Here is a 16,095-nt window from a genome sequence, read left to right as displayed (position 1 = left end):
TCTTCCGCAATTTTCTCATCTCTGGTTCTCTATGATGAGAATTCTAGGCACATTGGCTTACCTGGATGCCCAGCTCCATATCCTCAAGTCAGGGAGACCACCAAGTACTTCTCTGTATGTCACTGTCCGTAAAGTCTCTTCAAGCAGTAAGCTAGGCAAGCCTAGGGTTCACCTTGTTCTTTTTCCATCACTCCCAGACCATTGACCTTTACTGCTTATTTCCAATAGTCTTGAGAGCCATTATTTCATACATTTGTCCAGTCTTTTATTTTTGATAAATCTAGTCTCTGGTATATCCTCTCCACCAGAAACAGAAATCACACATTATTTTTTTTTAATGCATTTTAAATTTCCCCTGAGGCAGCCTCCAGCTGATCTGCTTTCCTGGGCTTATCTCCCACTTCATAATTACTGTTTTTGTTAGTGCTCTGGTTACAAAGTTGGATATGTTTCTCTCCATTTCCCTTTCATTTGAACATGCAATTTTATGGTATGCAGTGTTTCTGAGGAGTAAGTGTATTGTGGTATAGCAGTTATAACCTGAACAATTAAAGAACCTATACTATGATTGGCATATATTTTAAGCAAATGCAGAGAATATATGCAGACATAATTCTACCAACATTTTCAAAAATGAAACTAAATGGTCAGATCTTTGAGAGTAAGTTTCATTTTGTGTAAATCATTGTATTTTCTTTCCCATAGCACCCAGCATATTGATACTCAAGGCCGTTTGTTGATATATGGGTAGTCCAGGAATATATTATTTTCATTCTTATGATTATGATTAGCTTTTATATATTAACTGTCTACTGCAAATTAGGTGTTCTCCCAGGCATGTTATACAATATCTAATTTAGTCTTCACTATTGCTCTATGAATTAGAGATTTTGTCCCTCTTTATAAGCAAGGAAATGGTTCAAGGAAGATTTATCTTGTTCAAGGTCCCACAGCTAGTAACTGATACTATTGAGAGTCTAAACCCAGGTCTGACTGATTCCAAAGTCCTAGCTCTTTGTACTGCTTTGTCCTCTGCTTCATGAAAGATGACAAAGCTTAGTGGTTCTTTTCTCTAAGAGGAACTCTCTTATTTTCTTTCATTCTCTTAAAGAAGAGGATTTTTAAAAAGCCACTTTAGGACAAGACAGTCCAATGTGCTACAGAATAGGTTGAGGAAGCCTGCACCTTGAGATTTTGGAATTTACTCATGGATCAGATTTGAGTCCAGGATGATTTCATGTGACTTTATTATACCTGAAAACCAGGAACAGATTATGTTCAATAAACACAGTAAACTAAACATATGCCAGAATCCTTGTTTTCTTTTAAAACAACCTTACAATTTCTGCCAATAGAGATATACTTATTCCTCAAGCACACTCTAGTTCTTTCAGTCATGACAGGAAACATTCACTCAGAGACTCTTTCCAGAGTTATGCAAGGGCTACTCTTAGGAAGGGCCTAAACTCAATGAAAAATGGATTTTTGATCTCAAATAGTTTTCTAAATAATGTGGTATGGGCTGAGCAGGCATATTCTTCCTGAAAGGAGGAGGATATAATTATTTTGACCTCACAATAGTGCATTTTATGGTCTTCTACATGTTGCTCCTCTGTAATGAGGAAGCTAGATTTCATATAACTTGGGGTTTGAGCTTCAGCCTGGTGGGGCCATAAGCAGGGTCTGGTCAGTGGAGGAAATCAAGGAACATGAGCCCAGATTGCCATCACCAAGGGAAAAGAAGCCCATATTCATGGCTGGGGCCCAAAGTTTATCTGAATTGCCTTCCATTTCTGTCAAGGTTTAGCATCAGGTCACTGGTGCCTATCACTGTAGCAATGAGGGATTATTTTTATTAAGCATTTCGTGTTTGCCTAAGGGCTTTAAGTCATTAATCATTTAACTCTTGTTCCCCATGAGACTTTTGTAAAGTAAATGGGAAAGAAATAGCACAATTCTTATTTCACAGATAGAGAAACTGAAGCATTTTTGTTAGCCACTATTACCCACTGAAAGAGTTAAAGCCATGCATTAGAATTTGGGGGAACCAAGCCAAGCATCTGATGAGCTTTTGTTTCACCACAGAAGTGAGGTTTTCTGTTTTTACACAAAACGAACTTGCATATTTTTCATTTTGGAAGCAACATGATCGATACCCGAGGTGTACTGGAGAAAAAAACAGACTTCACTTCCTTTCATATAATATGAACCTTTTACTGAGTTCCCACAAAAATTTTGGAGTCCAAATATGCATTTAAGTTTAAGTAGTAAAGATTGTAAAGCATTGCTAATCTTGAGTTTTCTTTTCTTTTCTTTTTTTTAAGATTTTATTTATTTATTCATGAAAGACACAGAGAGAAGCAGAGACACAGGCAGAGGAAGAAGCAGGCTCCATGCAGGGAATCTGATGCAGGATTCAATCCCAGACCCCAGGGATCATGCCCTGAGCTGAAGGCAGACACTCAACCACTGAGCCACACAGGCGTTCCTAATCTTGAGTTTTCTATAAGAAAGAGAATATAAGCAAACACATCCCATTTAGTTGTGAATAGCCAGTAGTAAGTTATAAAAGGACTTTGAGGGGATTGCATGGGGATTTTGCTGCCTGAAACTAATGTGATAAGCTTCCTGGAGGAGGTGTGTTTTGAATTCTAATGAAAAAAGTAAGATTTGAGAGACAGTATGTCCTTCCACCCAGATGAATTGAAATATCTTTCCTGTTTCTTTTTATGGAGTGTAAACACCGCCAAAAAATTGTCAAACATCACAAGGTGTTGACCAAGAGATCCACAGGGCACATTTCATAGTAATGGAGAGGAACTGAAGGAAAGTTTTCTGGCAGTGAGATCTTTCAGATCTATTAACAATGAGGTAGTTCAGGGGGCAGATGGGTTAGAGTGGGAGACGAAAAGGTTTCAGAGGAAGCCTTTTAAACCAAACTAGAAACTGAGTGGGGAAAAATTAGAAAGGAGGACAAACCCTGAGACACTCCTAACTCTGGGAAACAAACAAAGGGTTTCAGAAGGGGAGGGGGTGTTGGGGTAACTGGGTGATGGGCACTAAGGAGAGCACTTGATGAGATGAGCACTGGGAGCTATACATTACATTGGCAAATTGAATTTAAATAAAAATTTTGAAAAAAAAAAAAAACTAGATTGAGCACAGAAAGATCACGTTAGAACTCAGCATGCCCATGGGTGGGGGTAGGGAATACAGTTAGGGCTGGGACTAATCTACTTCCTTGGGCATAAAACAGACCCTGAATTCAAATCCATTTAGAAACCATGACTAAACATCTTGGGTTCCTCTTTTCTAAAATACTATCATCAAGACCAACCTTATAAGTTGATGAGTGAAATAAGAAAAAAATGGTTGTTTACATGGTGCATAGCACCAGAAGCAAATTTAGGTTATATTGGGTCTAAAGCTTATACAATATTGGAGGCTTTCTTTAAGAAAAAGAATATGCAAGTCTAATTATAAAATTAGATACTAAAGCAAATATTTACTTAGAATAAGAAAAGAAATCACTTTAAAAAAAACACAAGAAACTGACAAATACTACAAACATCACAAAATCCAGGAAAGCAACATGATGTTTTATTAGCTACCTGAAATACCTGTTTTGTGTGTGTGTACACATATGCATTACAGATATATATATGTGTGTGTGCTGTATATTCTGATGGCCTCTTCATGTGACCAAATCTGTAATATATATAGGAAAAAAAACATATTTTAACTTTCCTCTAATATAGTTGGTCAAAATTTGTTTTTTATTATTGATAGTTTACAACAATTTTTTTAAGCATCACAACTTGCTTATAATGTCATGCAAAAATTTATAATTGTTGGCAAATTTGGGAAAAGTTCTATCAAGGCTTTTCATGAAAGAGTTGTAAAATGTAGGTAATCTTTCATGGGCTAGTTTCTGCTCTGTACATTTCAACTCTTGTTTCTCCTCTTCTGTCTTCCTATTCTCAGGCTGGGCATTGCAGAATGCACTCATACCGCAGCATGATGCACCCTGAGTCTCCAGCTCACTAAGTGAACAGATGATGATATGAGTTTTGAAATACATTCCTACAGTCCAGTGACTAGCATCAACTATACACAAAAGTGATATAAATTACATAATACACCCCATGCCATTCAAGCTAACTGTATCTTCAACTCAACTCCAAAGCCAACCTACACAAAGGCAGGTATGGCAGAGGGGAAGGCAGTTACCAATTAACAAATTAGTGTTAAATACTTTAATTTTGTGAACTTTACAAAAACATACCCATGTCCACACAGTGTAGAGCTCCTACCAGGGCCTTGGAAGGGTCTTGTGCCATTAGCTTCATGGTCAACCACCTCCATGTGCCATATGAGTGTGCTGAACAGTTCCGTTCCTCATACTGGCAAATATTACTCAAAGTGAGCAAGGTGGTGGTAGAGATTTGGGGTTACAAATTCAGGAGATGCTGAAAGGCAACAACTTGTCTAAACACAGATATGTCTCCTTCAGCAGTGGTGAATCTAGATTAAACTGAGTCTTGAGGATGTTATGGTGGCATATCAGAAGGAAACTTTGTTTTTCCTGAATTTTTCTGGGTTTTCCCCTACCCCTACCAACATCAGCTGGTTACATTTGAGTTCACAACTCCTCTTTGAAATCACCATGATTTACCTGACTCTGAACTCTTTCATCTTTCAGAAAATCCCTTCTTGAAGCACCAGGATCCTTAGTGCATTATGATAGCTGGAGGTGGTAGAGGTAAGCTGGTAAGTTTGTCAAACCTGTCTCACTTTATGTGGTCCTGGGCTGAGATACTTTTGAAGCTGGTGCAAGCTGCGGCAGAAAAATGGGGGCCTAGTGGTAGGGTGGTGATTCCAGAAATGTAACCCCTCAGAAACGTGCTACCCAGCCTCTTATAAGAAGGGTAAAACAAATAAAGCTGCTGCCTATTTGGAACATACGCTGCTCCTTCCACATCTGTAGGACATTTAGCTCCTTGCATCTGGTAATGTTTGTGCAAATATAATTCCATATTCACTAATAATTCCTGGGGCTAAAGGCCCCCCCTCGGGTAACCTTGTTAATATTCTCTCAAGGCCTGGTGTGAACGCCTCATAGCATTTTGATTAGAATTCAATCTTGTGTTTTTTTCCCTCTCTGTCTCTTTCTCCCTCTCTCCTCTCATGCTTTTCTGGCCCCCAGTTTCCTGGCCACCCACATCAGGAGACATTCTCCCTCCCTTCTACTCTCCATTCTCAGTTTCAAGGAATTTCCTTGTGTCAAAGGCAAAGTGTGATTGACATATTTTTCCCCTCTTAAGAGCAGTCATCTCGGTGTTTGATTTAACCATCTCCTTATGGAGCTCATACAATCATTACCTGGGTGAAAAAGAGACCTCCTGCTCACCCTCATGCTCAGACCCACGTAGCTCAGTATTTTTGTATACTTTTTAAAATTGCTGCTCTCCCTCCTCTTTTTTCTACCCTTTTCTTTCTTTTTTGGTTGGCACTAGCAAATGATTCCCCAGTGTATTGTACCCCGAGCCTTAAAGGATTTTAGTTATCCACAAACAGGTAGACCAGCTGCCTCCTGCCAGTGCCCTTTGCCTGCCAAGAAAAGCATTTGCTGTTCTTTAGATCTTGGGGAAGGAATGGATACAGAATGAGCTGTCTAGATTTGAATTCACCAACTTTAGGCAGGTTGTGTTCCTTTGGTTCCTTAGTCTTCCAGCCTATTTGTCTCTCAGGAAAAAAAAAAAAAAAAATAGAAAACAAAAACAAAAGCAAATTAGCCATAGCATGGAGAATTGTATTAAACCCAAGAGGAATTTTGTGGCAGTGAAGTTCTTAATGTTGGAGTGATTCTGGAATGCATGCACCCTGTCTCAGGCAGCCTTATCATCAAATTACTATGGGTTCTAAGGGTTTCTGCCTGAAGGGGATGAACTAGATGACCTTGGAAGGTCACTTGCAGCTTTTCAATTCAACAGCAATCCCCGTCTTTTCTGTGAAGGGCCACACTTCTCACAGTATTAGAGCAGACTCTGTCTTAAGGGGATGGCTCATATCTCTCTAAAGTAGCCTGAATCACATCTCCTGCTGCTGATTATGATAAGCTGCCTACTCAAAGCTCCCAATTACAGTTAGCTCTGTTGTCAGGCAATGATTGCATTCTTAGGTGACCTCCTGTGCCCCAATCCTGCTGTTTTAGAAGGAAATGAAGTGCTAGAAGATGGAGTCTTGGATTGGGCAGTAACAAAGTTGATATTTTTACTAAAGCAGAATTTCAGTGATAAATATAGTTTTAATAAAAAGCAGTCTGTATATACTATACTATCTTAATTCATTGTGCAAAGCATTCAGTGTGATATTTCACTTTTAATCAGGAGTAATGGCCTGTATGTAGAGATTACTAAAATCACTCTTTCTAACATAGCATGACATAAGTACTTGCTTGTCGTAATTATCATCTGTGTTATGATGAACAAAGCATAATGCCAACCAAGCAAAGCAGGCATATGTTCTTAAGTTGAGAGTAGCAGCAGTATGTGTACTATACTTTGAGCTTTGATTGACATTATATCTCATTGCTTTAGGAAACTTGGCTGTAGAGGAAATGCCAGTACTCCCCATTATGTAAACACTCATAATAATCCATGTCAGTCCATGGTCCTCCCAGACTAGTATATGAATCAGAAACTAGAATGATGGGATTATATGTGGAAAGTCATGATTACCTGAAAAACATGGCTCAAAAGGTTAGGATGAACCATAAGACATTTGTAGGTTATAATTTCCTATTACGGGGCCCCAAGAGCCTGAAGAACTCATGTGGTCCACAATATATCTCAATCTTTTCTGCATCCAATTTGTATTTTCATCCTGTATGGAAGGAGTGGCACTTCCTTTAATTTGATGTATATCTGCCTATTTCAAACTCAAGGTACTCCAGTCTGGTATTCCAGAATTTGGTTAAAGAATCTATGATTCTCCATTTCTTTATCCTCCAGTACTTAGAAAACTTTAATCAGATTTTTATTGCACACTCCACCCATCCATCCTTTCCCTCCACCACTACTTTCATCTTTCCAGATGGATAAATGAAGTTTTCAAAGCTTGTCATCATGTAGAATCCCTTTCTCTCTTCCTAAATGTTGTAGTTGATCATGTCTGGAAACCTCTTTCATACCTAAATCATGGTGACAAATCTCAATGTATGTTGTTTAGGCTGGGATTTTTTTTTTTTTTTTTAGATTTTATTTATTTATTCATGAGAGACACAGAAAGAGAGGCAGAGATACAGGCAGAGGGAGAAGCAGACTCCACACAAGGAAACTGATGCAGGACTCGATCCCAGGACCCCGGGATTATGTCCTGAGCTGAAGGCAGACGCTTAAGCACTGAGCCACACAGGCATCCTGGATTTTTTTTTTTTAAGATTTGTTTATTTATTTTTAGAGAGTGTGAGAAGGAGGAGGGGCAAAGGGAGAGGAGAAAGAGAATTCTCAATTCCCACTGAGCACGGAGCCTGGCTCAATCCCAGGACCCTGAGATCATGACCTGAGCAGAAATCAAGAAGGCAGCACTTAACTGACTGAGCCACCCAGGTGTCCTGGGAATTTTTTTTCCCAGAAGAGTAGGTATAATACATCCATGTCCTCTTATTCAATTTTTCTGCAATTCTTCTGTGTTTAAGGTAATGAGACTAACTTTATTAGATAACCACCATTAATAAGTTTAATACTAATGTCAGGAATTTCTAATTTTTTGAGCAGTGGAAATAATTTTTCAAATGAAAAGTTATGTAGAATGCAAAAATATGAATATGTTGTAAACTACGTGATATTTGGGGACCAAAGCCTAGCCTATTTGGCCTCCCTCTGGTCTCTCAAGTACTCCACAAAACTAGACAGTTCCATAAAACACGCTTTGAAAATCACCAAGCTTACCAAAGTGAGCACCAATCACTTTTGCTTAGAAAAGCTGGGATTTAGTCTAAAATGCATGTATCTACATTTTCTTAACCAATTCTTTCTGCACAGAACATACAGTTTTGAAATGCATCCTTTATTTGAGGTCGTTCAAATGACCTCCAGGCTCACCTGTTCATGGTTATAAATGACATCACATACGTAGCTCAGCACAAAGTTCACTCTCATCGGTACAATGGCACACTTCTGAGGTATTCCTACCCTCTCATGTTTCTCAGGTAGTCTCTAAAAGGTGCTGTGCTTGTGTCCAGTAAGGACACAGTCAGTACAGTAAGGACAACTTAGATCCGGGATTTCTCAGCGTAAAGGGACTCTGCTGCTCCAGAAAGCTCTGTGTGGTTCTGCACAGCCAGTGTTATCTGAGGTCACTGCAGTGATCAACCCCCACAGCCTCTGGGTACTGCTCTCCCCTCTGCCCAAGAGTGGGCACAGACCCTTTCTTGAATACCTCACAACATAGAAGAATAGATTGTAGCACTTAATGTCACTTTTTTTTTTTTTTTTTACAGCCCAAGATCTAATGAAAAGGGAATATACACCAAAATCATCCTTCAGCTGGCAGCTAGCCATTCTTATGCAGTGTACTACAGGCCACACATCTGCCCTAATACTGCAGAAAAATTTTCCACTCATATCCATTCTCTTCTTCTTTTGTTACAGGAAAACAGTTTTATTTGAGATGGTATGAACCATGCTAGAAGGGTATCTTTCCCAGCCTTTCTTGCAGCTAGGTATGGTCACAAGACTGACTTCTGGCCAACCCAGTAGAAGTGGACTTCTGGGAAGGCTTCTTGTAGGGGCTGGTAAAAGTGGGAGATGCTTCCTTTATCCCTCCTTGCTGCCTGAAATGAGTGTGTGATGATATGGGTTATGGCAACCATATTGGAACATGAGATGATCTTGAGGCTAGAAGCCAAATGCTAGGGATGGTGTAACAGAAGGAAGGTGGAGTCACTGATTACTTGGGGAAGTCACCACAGCATCCTTGGAGGAATCACTTCTGGACTTTGTGTGTGTTTGGGTGTTCTGTAATCTGTAGGCAAACCTAATCATGGCACAGTAGCAATGAGCCTCCTTTCCTCCCTTTTATTGGGTGCACTCGGCTCCTGACCTGGTTGTATATGGCAGAGTCCAGATCCTATCCATTATGTAGGAAAGCCCTGTAGCATGGCTAGTCTCCTCAGAGCCTCTTTCCAAGAGAACCAGAGCCTAAAAAGAAGTAATTCTATTCTTACCCACAGTCTAGGACCCAACTTTCATCTCCTCACCCAGAAACCTTTTCAGGATAATTGAGAATTGTACTTATTATTCCTTCAAATCCTCTTATTCTGTCCACAGGGGTGTGGCCTCACCTGCTGCTGCCAGTAGTAAGCACATGGGGCCCAGTTTCTTTTTTATTTATTTTTTTCCGTCTTCGTACCTTGATAGAAGCGTGAACTCTTCTCACTGTAGCATTCCAGCTGTTCTCTCTTTAAATCTCAGACCAAATTCATAGGTTTTCAGGATGATTTGAAAGTTATCTAGGTAAGTTGGTGGGGATGGGTGACTTGGGGACCCTACTCTTCCGCCATCGTGCCCCGCCTCTGGTGGGGGGCAGTTTCAGCCACAGTTCAGTTCTTTCATCTGATAAATGGGGAAAACTTTAAATAAACATAAACCACAAATGGTTTTAAAATATACTCTTAGGTATTAGCTTTGGAATCCCTACCAGAGTGCTTCTTAAATTTTATTTTTGGCTCATCTTACCCATATGTGCATCTTCTTAGATATAGAGCAACACATGGATATTAACCCAAAAATGCACAGACTATTGCATTTACACACACATGCACACAGAGATGCTTATGTATATTCTATCACAGTGTTATGTATATCCTTTAGCATATATCCTGGCATACTGAAATGCAAGTTCAAAGGAATATAGATTGAGGTTTAGTTAATAGGAAATATAAGGGATGGGACAGATATAGCAGCTAAAAAGACCAGGCAGGTAGATTCAAAATGAGCAAAGTGAACTCCACGGTACTCATTTTTAATGGCATTGCAGTAATGTAAATTTTCTTGTGCTCCACGTATAAGCCTAATGAGAGGCCGATTAGAGAGATGGGCCTAATGGATAGCCCAGTATTGCTGCTGAGCTGTTCTGGCTATCTCAACGGTCACTTCTTGATAAGTAGAACCATCACGAGCTACCATGAACTCCTTGATAGTAGCAGGAAAGGGCAATCTTGTTTTCCAGCCTTATCATAGTCACCTAGCAAGATTTTGAAATATAAATAAATGATTCGTGTACTCTGCACAGACCCCTCCCCTTGCAAGACTGTCTGACCTTCATTGGATATACTTATGGAAGGGACAGAAAGCAAGCAAAGTGACCACTTGAATTCAGGAGATGGAGGAAAAGGGAGCTAAAGTCAAGCCTCTGTGCTGACATCTAACCCCTGGCCTGGGAGCTGGTGTGGGCTTTACACCCTGCAAAGGTAAAGATTTTCTAAGATGTTGTGCAACAGGCAAGACATCCATTCCTTTCCTGGAGAGGCTCCTCTGGAAATAGAGATAGACAGAAAGACTGAGACACTTTGTTTTTCTTTTCATATTTTCATTTTTTTTCGTATTTATGTCCACGAATGTTCTTCTCCTATCCTGGTGCTTGAATACTTATATGTGCTAACCACAGCCTGGCCCTGCTGTCACTTAGCCAAATTACACACATTTTGGTCTTTTCATCTTTCTTTATGAACCAGCCTCTCTAGTCTATTTAATCATTTTGGCAGTTCTTTTCTGAATTCCACCCAATTTAAAAATAAGCTAAATTCTCCACCCCTGTGGATTGCAAAGCAGGCTGTTGCGAACCCATGCAGAGTTCCAGTCTTGGTTTGATGCATGTAGAGGAAAGATATCCCCTGTTTTAAACTCTCTATCCCACAGCTTGGAAAAGGCCAGGGGAGATGGGGAAAGGGACAGGAAACTTGGCTGGTTAAAGCTGGAGACCAGGGTGACCATGCTGGGGTTTGTTTTCAAATTAGATGATGGCCTAATTTGGTTCAGAATCTAAAAGTATATGTACAAGAAACAGAAAATATTGCTTCAATGCATGACACTTCATCATCCAACTCTGAAGAAACATCCAAAGTTACTTGTCTCTGTATCACTCCAGAGGTATTTTATGCATGTGTGACCAAATATGTACTTATTTATGCGTGCATGTGTATCTCCCCATCTCTATTTTTATACCAATGATAATATAGTATATGTATTACTCTCATCTTTTCTCTCTTAGCAACATATCTTGCAGACCTGGATATTGGTCCATATTCACACATAAATAGCTCTTTCAGTATTTTTTTATGGCTATTTAGAATCTATACCATAAATATGTGGCAATTTTGTGGTCCATAATTAATGAGAATTTATATTCTTTCTAAACTTTTTTTTAAAGATTTTATTTATTTGTTCATCAGAAACACACACACACACACACACAGAGAGAGAGAGAGAGAGAGAGAGAGAGGCAGAGACACAGGCAGAGGGAGAAGCAGGCTCCATGCAGGGAACCTGACGTGGGACTCGATCCTGGGTCTCCAGGATCACACCCTGGGCTGAAGGCAGCGCTAAACCTCTAAGCCACCAGGGCTGCCTTCTTTCTTTTTATAGTCACTATCAACAAATACCTAGCAATTTTTTTTTATTACAAGCAATGTCTCTCTGAATAACACATTTTGCACATGTGTGAGTAGATATGTAGGATAAAATTCCTGTGTTTAAAGGTAGGTGCATCAGATTGTCTAGTTCAAATCCGACTGATTCATCAATTTATACACCCATCACTAAGATGTGAGAATATCTGTTTCCCCATACCCACACATATACACAATTTTTTAGAACTTTGACAATCTGATGGTGAAAAGTAAGTCATCTTTGTGTATTTCTGTTATGAGTGAAATTGGTTTCTTTTCACAAACTTAAGGGCCATTTGAATTCCCTTTTCAGTGGACAGTCCATTTCCTTTCTTTACATTTCTATTGAGTTGTTGGTCTTCTATTGATTTAGAAGGGCTCTTTATATATTAGGGAGATATGCTCCTTGTGATTTAAGTTGGAAATATATTTTCCTTTTTGTCATTCTTTTCTATTTCCATAAGTGCATATATTCACCTTTTATTTCATAATTCCTGGGTTTTGGTCTTGTAACATACTTAGAAAACTTTTTTTCGGTTTGAGATTGCTTTTTTAAAATTCCACAGTTTCTTCCAGTATTCATATAAATGAGAGATAAGTTAAACTTTATGTTTTTCCAGATGGCTACCCAGTTGTACCAGTGTCATTTATTGAATAATTCATCTTTTATCCATAAGTTTGAAATGTTACCTTTAAAATATATAAATCTCCATTGCATTTATAACTCTTTTTGAGACTCCTAGTTTGTTCCAGTTACTTTTCATGCCAATATCACATTATTTTAATTATATGTAGCTTCAAAAATTGTTTTATTGTTTAAAAAAAAAGACTGGAAGTCCACCCAACATAACATTTAGTTCTTGACTTCTGAGTGGCAAAATTAGAAAAAAACATGTCTTCCTTCTTCTTTACTCTGTCACAGATTGTATAATAAACTGGCTTTTATAAACTGGCTTTAGCTTACAAAATAATACACAATAAAAGAAAATAAAATAAAAATTGTTTGTTAATACAAATAATTCCCCTTTGTTACTCTTGTCTTTCAGAATTTTCCTGTTGTTCTTATAGTTCTTTTCTTCCATATGAATTTTAGAATCAGTTTGTCCAGTTAAAAAAATCATGTTGTCATTTAAAAAATCAGGGCATGTTAAATTTATAGATTTAGGGTAAGTAGGCATCTTTATGATATTGCTTAACCACTGAACCACCCAGGTGTCCCTTTTTGTGATTTTTTTTTAAAAAAAGATATAATTTATTTATTTATTTATTTATTTATTTATTTATTTATTTATTCAGAGAGAGTGAGAGAGAGGCAGAGACACAGGCAGAGGGAGAAGCAGGCTCCATGCAGGAAGCCCAACATGGGACTGGATCCCGAGTCTCCAAGATCACACCCCAGGCTGCAGGTGGCGCTAAACCGCTGTGCCACCGGGTCTGCCCCCTCTTTGTGATTTTTATTGATGAACAAAGTGCTTAAGTTAGATGTAGTCAATTTATTTATCTTTTCCTTTTATGATTAGTGTTTTTATGTCATGTTTAATAAATCATTCTCATGAAGATCAGGAAGATATTCTAACCTATTTTCTCAAAGCTTAAATATTTTGCCTTTTATATTCAGATTTATAAATTGACTTTTGGTGTTGTTTGAGAGAATGATCCAGTTTCATTTTCCTCTCCCTTCCCCATCATATGCCTATCGAATTGCTCCAGCACCATTTATAAAAAAACTGTACTTTCCCCATTGCCTGCAGTTCCACTTTTGTCACATGTCAAATTCCTAAATATAAATAATATTTTGGGGGTTCTCTAAAAGAATTTTTGTGTATTGATTTTGTATCCAGCAACTTTTTAAAGTTCTTATTAAATATCATTACCTGTAGATAATTTTGGTTTTTTTACATATTTAATCATGTCATCTTCCAATAATGAATTTTGCTTTTTGTTTGTTTACCAATCCTTTTACCTATTATTTCATTTTCCTGTCTTATTGCACTGGTTAAGACCTCTATTGCAATTTTATTTTATTTTATTTTATTTTATTTTATTTTATTTTATTTTATTTTAATTATTTATTTTTGATAGTCATACAGAGAGAGAGAGAGAGAGAGGCAGAGACACAGGCAGAGGGAGAAGCAGGCTCCATGCACCGGGAGCCCAACGTGGGATTCGATCCCGGGTCTCCAGGATCGCGCCCTGGGCCAAAGGCAGGCGCCAAACCGCTGCGCCACCCAGGGATCCCTCTATTGCAATTTTAAAAGAAAGTAGAAGGTAGAAATTACTGGGCATCTTGCTTGTTATTTACCTCAAAGGAGAAGCTTTTAATTTATACATAATTAAAATAATTTCACCATTATATATGATGTTGATATATATTTGTTTGTCACATGAAAGATTTCCTTTTTCTCATGAGTGGATGTTGAAAGTTGTCAAATACCTTTTCTGCACCTATTGAGATGATAACTCACAGAACAAAATGTATGTGCCTAAGAACATAAGACAAAATAAGATATGGGATCTGGCATCAATGAAGCCAGAGTTTAGTGGGGAGGTGGGCATGTTAACAAGTAATTTAAATAAACTGTAACAAATGTTTCAATAGATAGATGTATACAATGTCAGGTTAATACAAAAGTAGGAAATGATTAAGAATGAATCAGAAGAAGGCTTCATAGAGAAGATGCCATTTGATCTGATTTTAAAATATTATCAGGAATTTTCCAGCCATAAAAGAATGGAAACAATTCATGGTAGAGGAAATAACATGTGCAAAAGCCTAGCAGTATGAAAACAGGAGAATATGTGCTTGGTGACAAGAATGTAGTTTTAAAAACTTGCAGCTTAGGGAAGGTGGCAGGGACTGATAGGAAGTGAGGCTGGAAATGTATGTACAGAGGTGTTTGTTTGTTTGTTTTGGTGTCATTGTTGGCAAAAAAAAAAAAAGAGCCATCAAGAGGCTTTAAATATGGAAGTAAAAGGACAAATTTTTGCTTTCGAATACTTTAGTAAGGTAAGGTTGCTGTTATTCCTTAAGTTCTTCCAAATCTTTTGTTTTATATGTTTATATCTTTAATCCATCTGGAATTTATTTTTGATGATAGAAATATAGGTTTAATATTTTTTCCAATGGTTAGCCAGTTGCCCGATACCATATTTTGAATTCTTCCCTTCTCTCCTCACCCAGTTAGAAATGTCACCTTTATCATAAGCCAAAATTTCATAGATATTTGAGTCTGTATCTGAATTCTTTATTCCATCCCTTTGGTTTTCCTTTTTTATTAAGTAGGAAACCTTTTTTTTATTTACTGAAGTTTCAAGATATATTGCATTATCTAGTAGAGTTAATTATTTCATTTTATTTTCAGGATTTCTTGAATATCCACACATTTTTTGTTCATTTGAACATTTCTAAAATATTATTTTAATACCACTTTCAGTTTCCTTCTCACATATCATGGATGCTATTTACTGGGATTACATTAAATTTATAAGACTTAGACAAATTTGAAGGTGGCAAAGAAAAGAGTTGGTACAGTTCTAGCTTGACAGCTTCCATTTTCATGGTGAAGAAAGAGGCAAAGACAAGCTGGGAGTAAGTACACTAGGGTGAGACACACACTAATGGAAAATGACAAAAGTTGGCTTCCTCTGATTTCTGCTTAAGGTGCTATCTCTTATCTCTACCTGTGTGCTTTCAGATTCAAGGCAGTCTTTACCTAGACAAAAATTGGAATGGCCAGTTCTCCAATTTCCCAGAAATACAGAACTTATGGTGGATTTCTTCTGCTATACAAACTGGCACAATGTCTTAAACTATTGTTTGAAAAAAGTCTTCTTCACTATTAAATCTTCTTTCTAATATCACCAAGTTGTTCATGTAAATAGGTTCGTGAGAAAACTAAGATGAAGCAGAGTTTAAGGCAAAAATATTTGATTTCCTTCAACCATTCAGAGGCATTCATCTCAAAAACTAGCAATAAAGAAGAGAAGTCCACTTTGTATTGTGTGAGCTACTTAATTTCACCCTTAATGAACTGCACACTCCACTATTTCAACCACTCAATGGTTTTGAAAAAGTAGACTCTCTTAGTGAAGTATAGTTTTCCAATAATTGTCTCTTGGATTACATGTAAACAAGTATACGGTTTAGATTGATGTAATACCTTCACTCTAAAACATCTCCAGGTAATTTCTGGTGGACAAAAATAGGGTGCTCTGGTTTCAGGGACAAAATTTATTCTTCTGATATAAGATAGATTTTAAACACTCAAGCAGTCTTCACTAGGACTCTTCATAGGAAATAGAGAATTTAAAAAATTCAGAACCCAGTTAGATGTTTCAAGTGTTAGACTGATGAGAACTTTTGTAGACAAAGTGGATTCACTTTGAACCTACTTCCTCCATTTAACTTTTATTTTATCATTTTA

The 16,095-nt window shown here is 37.8% G+C and overlaps 1 long non-coding RNA gene across 1 annotated transcript in view; it reads left to right on the top strand.

Annotated features, from left to right (window-relative positions):
• LOC121490672 overlaps window positions 1-16,095 on the top strand; it is a 59,242-nt gene that overhangs the window by 23,347 nt on the left and 19,800 nt on the right. The window contains exon 2 of the long non-coding RNA XR_005987745.1: window positions 4,703-4,770. This is a non-coding gene — a long non-coding RNA (uncharacterized LOC121490672). The remainder of the gene's footprint in view (window positions 1-4,702; window positions 4,771-16,095) is intronic.

This window comes from Vulpes lagopus, chromosome 5, assembly GCF_018345385.1.
Source record: "Vulpes lagopus strain Blue_001 chromosome 5, ASM1834538v1, whole genome shotgun sequence".
NCBI lineage: Eukaryota > Metazoa > Chordata > Mammalia > Carnivora > Canidae > Vulpes > Vulpes lagopus.
This window is presented reverse-complemented; position numbering and strand designations above follow the sequence as displayed.